This window comes from Notolabrus celidotus, chromosome 10 (assembly GCF_009762535.1).
Source record: "Notolabrus celidotus isolate fNotCel1 chromosome 10, fNotCel1.pri, whole genome shotgun sequence".
Taxonomy (NCBI): domain Eukaryota; kingdom Metazoa; phylum Chordata; class Actinopteri; order Labriformes; family Labridae; genus Notolabrus; species Notolabrus celidotus.
In genome coordinates, this window is record NC_048281.1 from 15,572,282 (window position 1) to 15,586,945 (window position 14,664).

Below are 14,664 nucleotides of genomic sequence, written 5' to 3' on the forward strand. Positions count from 1 at the left end.
AGAATCTGTCTATAATGAAGTCTACCTTTCTGAAGGATTATTTCACATTTTGCAACAGCTCATTAAGGCTTGCCTTGGTGTTGTGTCTTTAAAATACAATGAAAACCTTTCACTTAGCTTGAAAGCAGTTCAGCCAGTCGCTGCTCACATTAAACCCCATCATATACTGAGCTAATAGTTGGAGAACTTGTGGCGGCATGCGCATCTGTGTGAAAAACTGGTGGCAGCATGATGCGTCACAATCGCCTCTGATCAGTTACAATGGAAATAAATAATTCATGCTGGAGGAAATGAGTCTAATTAGCAGGCAGTTTGGGTCCTTTGATAAAGCTGAGGACTAATTCTATGAAGGGCAGGAAGCTCTGTCATCAGTCAGCCCTGAACAGATTAGCATCTATTATGAATGAGGGACGAGCACCCTGGTGAAACCAAGTGTGTCCGAGAGACAAACTTAATAACTCCTGCGATGGGACAAACTTCCCTGCACCCTTCAAACACCCACCTCCTCCCTCTGCTTCACAGCAACACACACATACCCACCTACCTTTCCCCCCTTCTCCCTCATCAGTCTACGCTCCCCATCCTGCAGGTTCTATTGTGTGCAGGTAGAAGCATGCCACTGCAATGGAGGGACTCGCCCCTCCGTCCATCACCCTGACAGCTGTGGAAATACATTCGCCATGCTGCATTAAGGAGCGTCCACAGTCTTTAACACCACGCTTAAACACAAAAGAAAATCCGGGGCACCTTTCTCCATGCATTTTCCACGTCCTTGCACCACATCCCCTGCTTTTAAACAAATATCACTCTCTGTCAGAGCATTTATCCTCACAGGGGTTGTTTTAGCTGCTTGTGCGGGATGTAGCGAATGAAAAAGTGTGTGATGTAGATGTCTCTCCTGTTTCTTGCAGGAACAACACAATAAAGGCCAATTAGAACTGAGTGCAGAGCCGCTCTGACAAGCAAAGGTCCCGGTATCAGGGGGGGGACAAGCGTGGGCGGGGTGGGCCTGTCAGCGCTACATTGAGGGAGATAACAATAAATAGCTAATAATGACACTTAATGAGCTTGATTTAGTTGATTTAGTTGATGGAAAAGGTGCAGCAAACGGTGGATGTAGGTGATGCGATGAGAGATTTTAATAGATAGGAAACTCTGTTGGGGCTTCGCTGCACAATGGGGCTGCAGAGGGGGGAAAAAAACGGTACAAAGGGATGCTGAATGGATCCTCACGAGACATTTTGGAGATAATTAGATAAATCTCGCACTAACATTCTGCACATCGTTCACTCAAGGACATCATGAGCTTGTTACATTTTGCTCCGCATACAGAGGAATTCATATGTTTGCAAGAAATGGCTGCACTGATTATGTTCAACTTACATGTTTCCAGCAAGCGCAATATGTTCCTACAGTATATGAATGCGGTTAAATGCTATTATGGGAGCAGTAATGACTGCCAGATAATTATCCCTCCCACTCACACTTGACGGGTGCTGAATTTCTCTCATTTCACCACATAATTGTCTATGATTGAATTGGAGATTTTATATACTTCTCTGTTCTTTCAGGCTGACTTTCCACAGTGACGCTGGAGGTTATCACAGGCCTTACAAGCCCCCGCCGAATTGCCCTGTAAACAACATGCAAAAGTTTCCCCGGCTTTCAGTGCGCCTCTCCCAATTTTCCCTCGAAAGCGACAGAAAAAAAGTCATATGAAGGGAAGTTTAATTAAGTAAGAACCTGTTGAGGAAGATTTCCAATCATGGTCTTCAGAATGAGTGCATTCAGCGTATTCATCTCCAGGCAATATGCTCTCTCTTTATCCAAGTGTGCGCTGCAGTTCTCTAGAGGGACCCCAGTTAATTGAATACATTAAAGAAGAGCGCCGGAGGCTTTATTTATTTTTCTACTTTAGTCAGACTTGTTTAAAGGGGACCCACTGCTGATGTTTGGCCCCTTCTAGAGTTTAAATGGTCTCTACACTGGGAGTGGTGCACAGGAGTAGTGGTTAGAAAAGAGATTTGATGTAATCCGCAGCCTTATTTATTCGACATGAACCCCTGAGTGAGCCTAGTTTATGTATTTGGCAGTCATTCAAATGAGCATCTTGGGCCTTAGGCCTGTGTGCCATTATGTACCTAAAGGACTCAATACAGGGGAACCTATAGAGGTTTATTTTTGTTCTCTGAGATGTTTGCTTGCCATCTCCCTTGTAACTTTCATGACAAGTTGATGCACATGTTTTCCTCTAAAAGTTAAAGTGACCCGCTTCTTATGATCGCTTCAAATGTGGTATCTGGTGCATAAACCACCTTTAAGAATAGCTGCTGCTCATTCTCAGACATGTTAAAACACAAAAAATACATATCAGATATTATATATTTATCCATGTTGTAAATATTTGTGACAGATTTAACTGATCATGTTGATTATTCTATTCATGACTGACCGCACATGCTCTGCTTGCAAAAACATAACTTTGCAGGCTGACAACAAATAGGTAAGTCAAAAACAGGTATGCAAAAGTATACACTGAATATTTTAGTAGAACAGAAAATGTTTTTTTTTTGTACTGTTAAAAATTAACCCATATGTACAGTACCTGTTTACATAATACTGAATTATATCACAATTTTGTCTTGCTTCAGATATTGAAGCCCCTCAAACAAACTTTCTGTTTGTGTCTATTTTGGCGCCCATGTTGGCAAAGCGGTACTTTTTACATCTTTGATAATTTTATCCTCTTCATTCGTGTAGTGGTGTCTTGAACAAACAAATTCTCATTCTGCTTTCTTCTAACAAGAAATGTTTCAAACACTGACAGAATTTGTGGTGGGAAATTTAAAATGGGCTGTTTTTCAGCGTGCTGTAAATCGTCTCGTCTGACACCTACCCCCTTGCAGTGGTTACAAGCATTAAAGTTTTGTATAGAAATTGTCAATATTGTCACTGGTGGTCTTATTTGCTTTAGTGGGACATAAAGAAGCATCACTGTTGAAATCAGTCTTTTTCAAAACCAGTCAAAAACTCCACATAGGAGCTTTAATTTGGGAACTACTGGTCACGGTATAAGATGTATACGGCCTTCTTTCCATCCCCCCATCTATCCTCCCTCTGGAATTTACTTCCTCAAGCCACCAGGTCTGCTGAGTCTGTTGACAGCTTTAAAAATGTTACTCAAAACGTATCTGTATACACAAGCCTTCATAGAACTTCCCATCTAACCTCTACTGTTGTCTGTCTATTGCTTTGTTTGTCTGATTATTTCTGCACATGTATTTTGTTTTTATCTTGCTTGTTTTTATTGTTTTATTGTTTTGTGCCTGTAAAGCATTTTGTAACTGAGCATTTTAAAAGTGCTATATAAATAAACTTTTACTTTTACTCACTTACTTACTATTATCTGTTAATGTGAGTTACAGCTTCAGTTTGGTGAGGACGACTTTGGTTCTAATATTGAATTCTTGTCCATATTTCGGCTTTTACATACACAATGCAATTAAATATACATTCAGTAGTATAAAACTACATAATACTACAAACATTAAAGTAGGTTAAAATACATGTAATATAATACAAATAATGCATTATATACATCAATATGAATTGGGAATTTAAAATAGAACAAGCTAAAATGAGGACACCTCTGGTTTGCTTTTTGCCAGCACTTGACCTTTATTCTCTATTAATCTTATCTCAGTTGTTCTCCAGAGCTGACAGCCCTTTATAGAAAACCTGATTGTCCAAATTTAGATCTATTATGATTTATGTTATAGTGACCATTAGTTACTCTGTTACTGTCATGTCTAGATAAAGGTTCAGGAGCCGGAATGTAAATACATCACAGCTGTTTGAAAGCAAATACTTCCCTATAAAAAGCTGCAAGTGCACAGCTTTCAGTTACACAAAGAGTAAACTGAACCTGGATGTGCAGGTCATATGTAATGTGGAAACAGACAGAGCTAATTTGGTAACAAGCAGCCTGACTGCTGGACCTCGGGTTATTAACATCATGTGAGGTGTGAAATCCAGACTGGTGGCTCTCCTGAGATCAGATCCCCGGACGATACTCATTAGTCAAAATGCTTTTCACCCCCATCGTCACATTTATCACGACGACACAGAGAACTTCCTTGCACAAGCACATTATATGCTCATTAATAACCTGGTACAACATTCATCTTGCTGCAGGAAAATTAATTTCCTTGCTGTGCTGCACTTGTCCATTTAAACCAATTGTCAAAAAGCTTTTTTTTCTTTGTTTTGCAGAGCAGAAGTGCTGTGTCCCTTCAATCATAGTTAAAAAGCTAATGGGACAAATATTATTAAGCATTATATTAAACTGGCCAAAACAGATAGGAAGGAGTTTGAAGGGTCTTAACCTGCTTTTTCTTCTTAAAAACACGAGTTTACAATAAAAAAAGGTGCTTTTTTGAAGGTATATTTGTGTTTTAATCTGAACTGTACAATGCTCCGATTTAAATACAAAGAGGGCTTTTAATAAAAAAGACTAAAGTGAGATTTAAAATGACCAGGGTGATTAAGAGAGACCGTGCTGGACATTTATGTAGCAGGACTGCACGTAATGAATAAAGATTCATGCTTTAGTTCCAAATTTAATTTTTTTTTTTTTTGCACAAAACGGTGCCTGATGTAGTCAGCTTTTAATCACCTCGCTGACAGGAGTAACTGCTTTCATTTAACCTTGACTGAAGATCATGAATTCTAAAGCGTTTAATTGGATACGTCATTTAACAGAATGAACAGAGCAAATTTTCGCCAATTCAAAGGCTCAGATTGACAGACAGTGGCAGTAAGACCCACCACAATTAAAGCTGATCTGTATTCACTGGCCCTGTCACCCATCGCCATTAGTGATGTGACTGTTTGATCATCTCTGCACTGAAACTTTGCTGAACTTCACCTTGTTTTGAAAGGACTCGACGGTGAATGAAAGACGGAGGTTGAGGAAGGGGAAGGAGGATAGCGACACACACACACACACACACACACACATAACCCTATCTACCTCTGTGACCAAAGCTCCCTCTGATGCACCTCAGCTTTAACAGCGTCCTGAAAATGGACGTGACAGCACAAAAGACAACAGTTCAAATCTTGCTCATTATGTTTATTATCTCCATCAGCGGCTTAATTGAAATGTTTCAAAATCAGAAAATAACAATGCCATCTTTTCGAGACACTGGAAGTAATGGCTTTGTCTCGTCGCTCTCTGCAGACAATTGCCCCAGTGATGTGAAAAACTGTGTCAAGTGGTACACAGTGAAATGTGCGGCAGACACTTAATTGTTTTCTCTGCCTTTGACTTCAGAGAGAACAAATTCAATCTGCGTGCCAGACATTTCCTCTGTGACTCAGCCTAACCAGCCAAAGCATGTTTGGTTAAGCAACAAGCCCCAGGGTTAGATTTCACATTTTGCAATTACACTTTTTTTCCTTTTTAATCCACAAAAAAACACAATGTGTTATTTAAATGAACATAGCTTTGGGATGTTTCTGCTAACCAGATCCAATATAGTGGTTTCTCAAAGTGAGGCTTAGGGGAACCCCTGTGGGCCCAGAGGGGAGCCCTGGGGGTTCCCCAGAAAAATGACTTGTAGATTAATTTCGCTCAATTTCAACTCCTAATTCCATACAGGGAGAATAGATTGTCTGTTTTTGGGTCATCAAGAAGACGTCTCTATCTTTACGGTGGAGGTCCTGGATATTTTATACTTTTGTGAAGAGAACTGAGAAACCATTCTGTATGGACTGATACACTTTCTGCAGTTTAATGATGTTTCTAGGGCAGACAAAATCAACATTTATACATGTTTTACGAGCAGGGATTTCTACAGTACCTCACAAAGCAGTTAAAAATCAGGGTCAAGTCAACAACGGAGTGTAAGTCATAAGTTTACAGGAATACTGTCAATATTCTGAGAATAGAGTTGTGAATTTACAAGAATAAAATAAAACCATGAGAATACAATCATAAATTTATAAGAAAATAATATTTTTTTTATTCTATGGATAGCCCATGTGTTCTTTTTTGAAGGGTTAAATCAGAAGAACAACCTGCTGCGTGCGCTTAAAAGTGAGGAGCATGGAGCCTCTTTTTAACGTGTAACCTGTAGTTTTCATTGTAAATGACTACTCTGTTTATTTGCAACTCGGCTCCACATTGTCGTAAGTATCAGGATGCTGAATAGATTGTGCAAGAAACTGAGTCTTAATCAGTCTGAGCATGGTTCTGCTTCCTCAGGTGTTGAGTTTCTCATTATTGTGCTGGCGGCTTGCTGCCCTTCAGATATCACACTGTATGTTATCTTAGATATAGATTAACCGGAGCCTGTAATCACGACTTCTTTCTCATAAAAATTACAACTTTATTCTCCTAATATTACAACTCTTTAAACTAAATACGACTATTCTATGAATTACGTAAATCTTGTAAATTTACGACAACTTCCTTCTCTCACAACTTTCCGACTTTTCTCATAAATTTACAAAAAAAGTTATACATTTACAACTTTATTCTCATAAAATGTCTTTTTATTTTTCAGTCTTAATCTGACCCTATCCTCTGTGCAAATCATAGACTGTATAAATAATGGACATAGTATCCGTGACGTCACCCATCTGTTCCTGAGGGCTGTTTTGAAGCCAATCGTTGGCGGCAGCCATATTGGAAATGCGGAACTCAACCAGGCAGAATGTGACGTAAAGAGGCGGAGTTTGAGCCTCCTAGCAAACAGCTATGTGTCCCCGTCAGGGAGTCAAGTCAGTCATGTCCTTATTTGGGCAAAAACTTGTATTCTTAATATCTTCTGAACCGTCACGTTAGAAAAAAATTTACTCCCCAGTGTGTGCCGATAGAGAAATGAGCTACGTAGAGCCAAGCCTTTTTTTGAACCAGGCTGTAAACATGTTTATTAATGCTGCAAAGATCGTCTTTTTTGAATTGGTGTCTATGTGGTTTCCGGTGTTTCTGCAGCCAGCCTCAAGCGGATTCTCGATGAATTGCAGTTTATAACACTTCTGCATGGGCTTCATAGTTTGAGACCGGAGGTTGCCGCTTGGTGCAAATACAATTCAAATCAGTGGGATAAAAAATGAATCTGTACAGCCTATATTAAACAGCAGAGGGCGCTCTCTACTTTTGACTTCTTTTGTTCATCATCATCATGATGTCTGTAGCTAATAGAAGCGCATGGACATGGTGACTGTAGGTGAAGATTTGATAGTTAAGGATGCACTTTCCGTGTTTCCCATTATAAGTAGATACCTGAAGGGAGCTGTTTTCATTTACTCCTGGAACTTTATGATTTAGCAAAAAACACTTTTTGCATCTTTCTACAATAAAGGTTACTTTGTTCATTAAATAAAGTAAGTATTAGTGTATGCAGTAATAAAAGCAGTAAAACCTTTAAAAATAACTATTTCATGTGACAATCTGTTTTCTAAAGCTTGAACATAAACTGGATTACTTGCACCCTTAAAAAATCATGTAAAAAATCCCATCTTGTAAATGATTTAGAATAGTGAGTTAAGTGTTACATCCCTATTCAGACAGAGTTCTAATACCATTTGTGTTTATTTCAAGCAGATTTATGGACAAGAAACAACACTATAAAGAATCAGCCAAATGCTGGATCTCCTTTATATCACAGGCGACAACTAGAAACATGCCTCAGCCCAGACTCTTTATTCGATCCTCTTGTGGAAAAAAGTCTTTTGCAACTGGGCTGACACACACTGGCTTGTTCCAGCTGGATTTGATCAACACTGACATTTTGGAGCAGAAGAAAGGCATGTTAAAGGAAATGCAGATTAGGGAGACCAAAATCAAATCCACTCAAGTGTTGTTCATTCTGCTCCCTCCACAATACAAACCATGTGTGCTGCTTTTAAGTGGTGCAAATAATCTTAAGATTATAGAGTGGTCTCTGGTGCTAATTGTCTCTGAGCTGTTTTTCTTTTGCTCCCATTAATTCTTCCTTTAAGAGCTTCTCTCCCCCTCACCGAATGTTTTAACTAGATTTTGTCAACTGTTAGCTTTGGAGATATTGTTTGATGGCAGATGTAATGAAGGATTCATCATTTCAACATGTGTGGTGAAACAGATCTCACAAATGTTCTGCGGGACAGCTGTCGTAACAGATTTGAAATGTTAAGAAGTTTATGCTGCCTCAGAGGAAAAAGCACTTAGCGCCTGCTCACTCATGTGTGTTGTTCTCATGCTCAGCGGGGAGAGAGGGCTGACAACAGGTTTGAAGCATGAACAAGCACACAGCTTCCATGTGAGTGACAACAAGGATACACTCAACTACAGGCAAATACTGTCTTTGAGAAGCATTACATTCAGCATGTATGGACAGTAGAACCCTAAAATGTTGAATCATACATCAGCAAATATTTTGAAGGTAACATTAGCAGAAAAATCTTTCTTGTACCAGGCAGAAACCGTGGACAGAACTAGACTGATGTTCAGGAGCCATGTGCTGAGACTGTTGTGCTTGGAAAGTTGGGTAGAGGGTAAAGTAGAAACAAAGAGATGGAGAGAGACAACCAGACAACACAAGATCAACAACAACTCATACAGACTCATAGCTCTAGTGCCAATAGTAATAGTACTGTTTGTTTGTTAGTATGTGTACTGATTTTAGGGACTGCACAGTGACAATAACAGGCTGATCGTTTTATTATAACCTTAAAAGTAATAAGGCTTGGGGTGTCTTTGGCCTAGCGGTTTATGCGCGTGCCCCATTAACAGAGGTTACAGTCCTTGTCGCAGTGGTCGCAGGTTCGACTCCCGGCCTCAACCATTGGCTGCATGTCCTCCCAACTCTCTGCTCCTCACATTTCCTGTCCCTCTTCAGCTGTCTTATCAATCAGTGGCGGTTCTGGGGAGGGGCCAACAGGGGCCAGTGCCCCCGTAAAACTGAACCTGGACCCCCCCTGTGCCCCCCCTCCACACCAAACAAATATTATACAATAAAAAAAACTTCGGTATCGCGCCGATGTTACAGGCGGAACACATGCGTGTGGCACTTGGTTCCAGTCCCTTAGAGCACTAAGGGACTCATGTTGAGTGTAAACAGCCAAACAGCTGCTGTCAGTCTGCGTTTTGATATAGTACACAGTAGTATATATGTCTAGTATATAGGGATGCACTGATGTTTTGCCAGTTTGTTCTCTGCCAGTCCTCGCCCTTCTCAGTCTCTTTTGTCAGGGTTGAATGTGTCCCTCTGAAAACACCCTTGCCCCCCCTGTAAAATTGGTCTAGAACTGCCACTGCTATCAATAAAGGCAAAGATGCACCAAAAAACAAGAAGAAGAATAACAGCAGTAAGAGTCAATAAGTTCTAACATTAACATCAGCATTAAAACTGTGATTATAAAGGTAAAACTGATTTGAGATTTTGTGACATCACAGCCAATCATGATCCTAAAATTCAAAAATAAAGCATCCTTGGACACAAAAATAACATTTACAGTAAAGTAAGAGACATTATTTTTCAGGGGTTGAAGTAACAAGATAGAAACACTGCTGCAGATTCAACAAAGGATAATCTCTGAATGCAGGTATTCAGGTCTCAGTTCTCTAGAAGTATATAATAACATTTTTTGTTTAAAAACCATCTTGGACAAAAAACTATTTGATAAGCAGAGCATTTACCACATCGTGAGGGTTCCCAATGGTTAAAGCATGCCCCCACTCATTGCAGTGGGTACTGGTTAGACTGCTGGCCATGACCCCCTGTTGCATGGCATCCCCCTCTCTTCTGTCTCCTTCCAGCTGTCCTATCAATAGAGGCAAATTCCCCAGAAAATTAATTTCCAAATAAGTTGATATGGAGAAAAGTATTTCTGATTTTTTTTTTAATTAAAAAGTAAAAAATATACTGTTTCAAGCTTCAGGAATGTAAGGATTGTCTTCTTTTTGTCATTTTGTCATTGAAAAGTGATTGGGCGTGTGAATGTTGGTTGGACTATTGAAGCAATTCTAAGACTTCCAAGCACCTCTGCTGAATTTTTATCAGACTTTTTCACATATAAAAGATTGATACCTCATCAAGTAAATGTTTAGTTGATAAATAATCAAAACAATCACACTCTAAAGTCTTATCAAATGATACGCTCGTTGTCTTAGTCTTAATCTGTCCAGCTGGAGCTCACAGCTCACCTATAGCATCCTTGAAACACCACACACTCTTTTCCCTCCCAGTCTTAACATTTTCACAAGTGTTCTGCATCCGCTGTTGATTTGTTACTGCACGTGCACACACACACACACGCACACACACACACACACACACACACACACACACACACACACACACACACACACACACACACACTTGTGCACTCAGACTCTGTTGTTGCTGTATAGGTCAATTACAATAAAAGAACAAAAAAAATCAAACGCAAACCAACACCATCCATTTTACCCCTCTTTACCTCGCTGCTCCCTCCCCTTCTCGCCTTGCAAACCAGCGAGAGTCGTCACTTGTCTGCAGTTAATGGTGATGCAGGGCCGAGCAGCATGCATAGGTGCTTTCATGACTGATTGATATTGTTGGGTTTAAGACTATAATATTAAACAAATGGTCCATGGGGGGATTTTGATATTCCTGGCTGTGAAACAAAAAGCGAGCACTGCAGTACCTCTTGGTTTTAACCACAGACAAAGTAAACACACTGCAGGAATACAGTAGCTATCTAAGAATGAGTGCCCACAATGTGTTATTATCATGTTTGATTTTTAGAAAACAACAATAATGGCACACATGATTGTTCCCTAAAAGCACGTTTGTCAATGGCAGAATTTGATATTGTTACAGCAGAATTAAAAGATGTTGTAAACTCTTTCTCCTCGGCTTACAGAAAAGGCTTTTTGTTGTCATGCTTTTTGTTTCTGCAACTGTAATGACTTCTTGACAGCTAAATTGATACAGCACTTCATCTTATTGTGACTGGAATGAATGCATGTATTCTTTATGAGCAAGTTTTTTCCCCATTGCAAAGCCACAAGTGCAGAAGAAGTGGGCTGGGGCATGAGTAGGGATTGATCTGAGGTTATGTATATTTCATGTGTTACTGATTTGTTTGGACAGCGTTACTCGGTGTATTCACTCCACTGGAAGTTGTCCCCGACTCGTCCCCCTCTGACCGCGGCTTGGATTCATGGCCTGCACGGCGATGAATTGTGCGTTGAAGGGGTCTGAAGGAGAGAGTTAATGAAGTAAAAATTAATGAAGCACGTGAGCAGCACCATCTCAAAGGCTGTAAGCTCCTCCATGCCCCATTTATAATGTATGATCTCAATAAAATCAATCCAATGTACCAGTTCTCACTTAGAGTAAGAATAGATTTACAGATTACAGCCCTGTGTTCCCCTGGTCATAATTACCCCTCCCCTGCACACACACACACACACACACACACACACACACACACACACACACACACACACACACACACACTCACACACACATACTCTTTCCTCCTTCCCTCACTCAACCCTCCTCCTTACGGAATCAAGGGAGATGCTGGACTCCTTTATTTGATTTTAAGTTTACCACACTGTGTAAAGACAATACCACAGTCCTCCTATTGTGTTGCTAAATGTTTTGCTCTGATGCAGCTGCAAAATCCCTTCCGAATTCCTACTAAAATGCACACAATTTGTTGCTTTTACAGTGTTTTCTTACTTGCAGGGTGTCAGATGTCCACTTCAAGCATTTGTTTATTTGATCAAATGTTTTGTGATATGTCACATAAATCTCTGATGTCCCTTTAACTTTCTCCTCCACTCCTGAGGACTTGTTGAAAGTTGAAGAAAGATTAAGTGCAGCAAGTTGCCTGTATTAGAGCTCCCCCTTCAGGTGTCATGTAGAATTATGTATCAGGAGACAGATCTAAACAGCCAATTATTACAGCACGTCCACATTATTTATCATCAGCATTGACAGATCATTAACATATATTTCCTTTTTTTTCTTTTTTATAAATCTTGAAAATCTCTACAGAGAGTGTTTGCTGCAACAAATGCTAAGTAAAGGCTCTGCATCTGATTAAATATGCAATTAAAACCTCCATACTAATTATGTTACAGTGTTGTGTATCATGCAAAATGTGCAGAGACACTCAAGCTAACTGTATACTTAGTATATACTGCACTCTTACTGTATATTACGGATGCATGAGATCATTCGCATAATTTCTATACGCTCTGTATCATCAGTTGTCTCCCTCCCTCTGTAACTGAAGTTGTAAACCAGCTTCAGTTTCAAGTGCTTTGGAGTATAAATAAACAGCCACAATTACAGTTTACAACACACATTTACAAAATGTTTGAATCCAAAGTGGATAAGAAGCTGATTTTGTTTAAAATAAACCCCAAACAGGCGTGAGACGTGCACATGAAAAGCAGAATAGCCAAGTTCAGCCACCTGATGTGCCTGCCCCTGCACCTCCATGAACAATTCTGTATTTATAATGTCATCTTATCACGCTCCCCTTGAAGGCAGCAGCAAGTGCACTTATGCCTTTTCTTTGTTAGGGTGAGTTGGCAATTTCCTGTGAGATGGAGCAACTGCAGGCAGCCCTTTTTCTCTTGATAATGTCCCTGACACCTGGACCAAACTGCTGTTTCCATCACTTTGCAGGCAGGAACAGGAGGAAAGGAACATGTCACAAGGCTGCTGCCACCCGGAGTCTCTCACTGTGCATTTAACAGCACTCCGCTCACTACACTTTTTACGAGATGTGGAGGTCAGAGCAGGAGGGAGATTCTTGTGTGGAATGTTGTCTTGTCAGAAAGTAGATCCAGTGCATGCAACTTGTCTTTTTTACCTATGTGTCTCATTGTGCAGATCAACAAGTATTTAGCGGATTACAATGCCTTCGCTTTGCATGTTGTACCTCAATGTCCCATGTTACATTGGTACCACACAAAGCTGGTTATTAAGCAGCAAGCCTGAAAGGGTGTTTATTACAGAGGCCTGACAGATTGGTTCTAAATTATAATTAATCAGTTGATTTTGACCCACAGATTGTGATTGTGCCCTGTGAGTTTCATTTATTCAGCTTTTCTTCTGGCTCTGCTACAATCACCGTAGACCTGCAGGACTCCCAAGCAAATTAACAGTCTGCACGCTACCCTGCAGCCATAATGAAAATATCAGTCAATCAAAACCCATATTATGCTGCGAAATCCTAGCACATATCTCAAGACCTGCATACAAATAGAAGCAGCAGAATAAGCGTTACAGCTGGCAGTATTTTAATGGAGGCAGTATTTAGAAGTGAAATTCCTCACAGTGCTGTCTGCTAACATACAATAAAAAGATTAACTTGATATTAAGATATTTATCAGATATCCAGCCCTAATTCCTGGAGGTAGGAGAGCAGGGCATGCTGGGATACAGGGCACATCTGCGACCTGTCTGCAGGTCCAGTGATGTATCACTGTGTGCTGGATGGCCACAGTCAGAGCTGTGTGTTGCTGCTCACTCTGCCATGTGACTCAGGGCACTTCAACCCCCCGGTCCCTCCTTACAGGTACCCCGCAGCCCGCCACCGTGCGCTACTCATTTACTGCTACACTGGTTTTCATAATTAGCGCCGCAAGGCCTCATTAAATCTGCTCTAATGAATAAATATTGTATTTCATAGCCTGATTACCAGATCAGCTCAATGCTTGAGCCTTGTAAACAATTACTTCCCTAAATATTCATCATCCCAAAGTGGATGATCATTGGTGTTTAATACAGGACTAGTATTTTCAAGTGCATCTTTATTATACTAATAATAGTTTTTGAAATGTTCCTTTTGGAGAGAAAAAAGGAGAGTCTTTAAAAGTTTGTGTCATATTATATTTTTATTTACATCATTTCAGAAATGGAGTTCAATACAGATATGTGTAAATAAATTAATAATTCACCTTTAACCCCAATACAGTGAATTTGTCAATCCAAACAAGCTGGTACTTTTAACCAGTAACTATAATAAACATTTATATGTATTGCATTATATGAAGAAGTATTTCAAACATAATGTTGTACCTATATATTAAAACATTTATGGACAATCCATAAACACATTCAAAGTTAAATATTCTGATGAAATAAAACTTCTGTGATTTCTTTTTTATTCCTGTTGAAATGTGATCAGGCATTTGATCTTTATTGTTGTGTCAATAGCTGCAATATAGCTTTGTTGATTGTTGTCTTATTTTATTGTTGTGTTAACAGATGTGTAATAAATAAATAAATATTGACAGACATAATTAGATGCAAGCAGTCATGATCAAATGATGTGCACTGGATTTCTGCACCTTTATTTGGTCAGAAAATCTTAAGAGCCAGGAACTTTTGCTCTGTTATTGAGTCTCTTTCACACAGAAAGTTGTTTGGAAATGTTTCTTGAGTATAAAGATAGAGGCCTTGGTTAATGAAAGATTAACACCTTAAAGGAGTAGCTTTATTACATGTTAAATATGCTTTTTTCATTGTAGTAGAGATTGGACTCGTTTGTTTAACCAACAGCTGGAACAAGCCACCAATTAGCTTAGCTTGTAGAATAAAGACTAGAAACAGTTAGACTGGCTCTATCTAAATGGAACTGAATCTGCCCACAGCCTTTCTTTTCTAA

The 14,664-nt window shown here is 39.7% G+C and overlaps 1 long non-coding RNA gene across 1 annotated transcript in view; it reads left to right on the forward strand.

Moving 5' to 3' along the window:
* LOC117820451 overlaps positions 1 to 14,664 on the forward strand; it is a 41,093-nt gene that overhangs the window by 26,141 nt on the left and 288 nt on the right. The window lies entirely within an intron of this gene.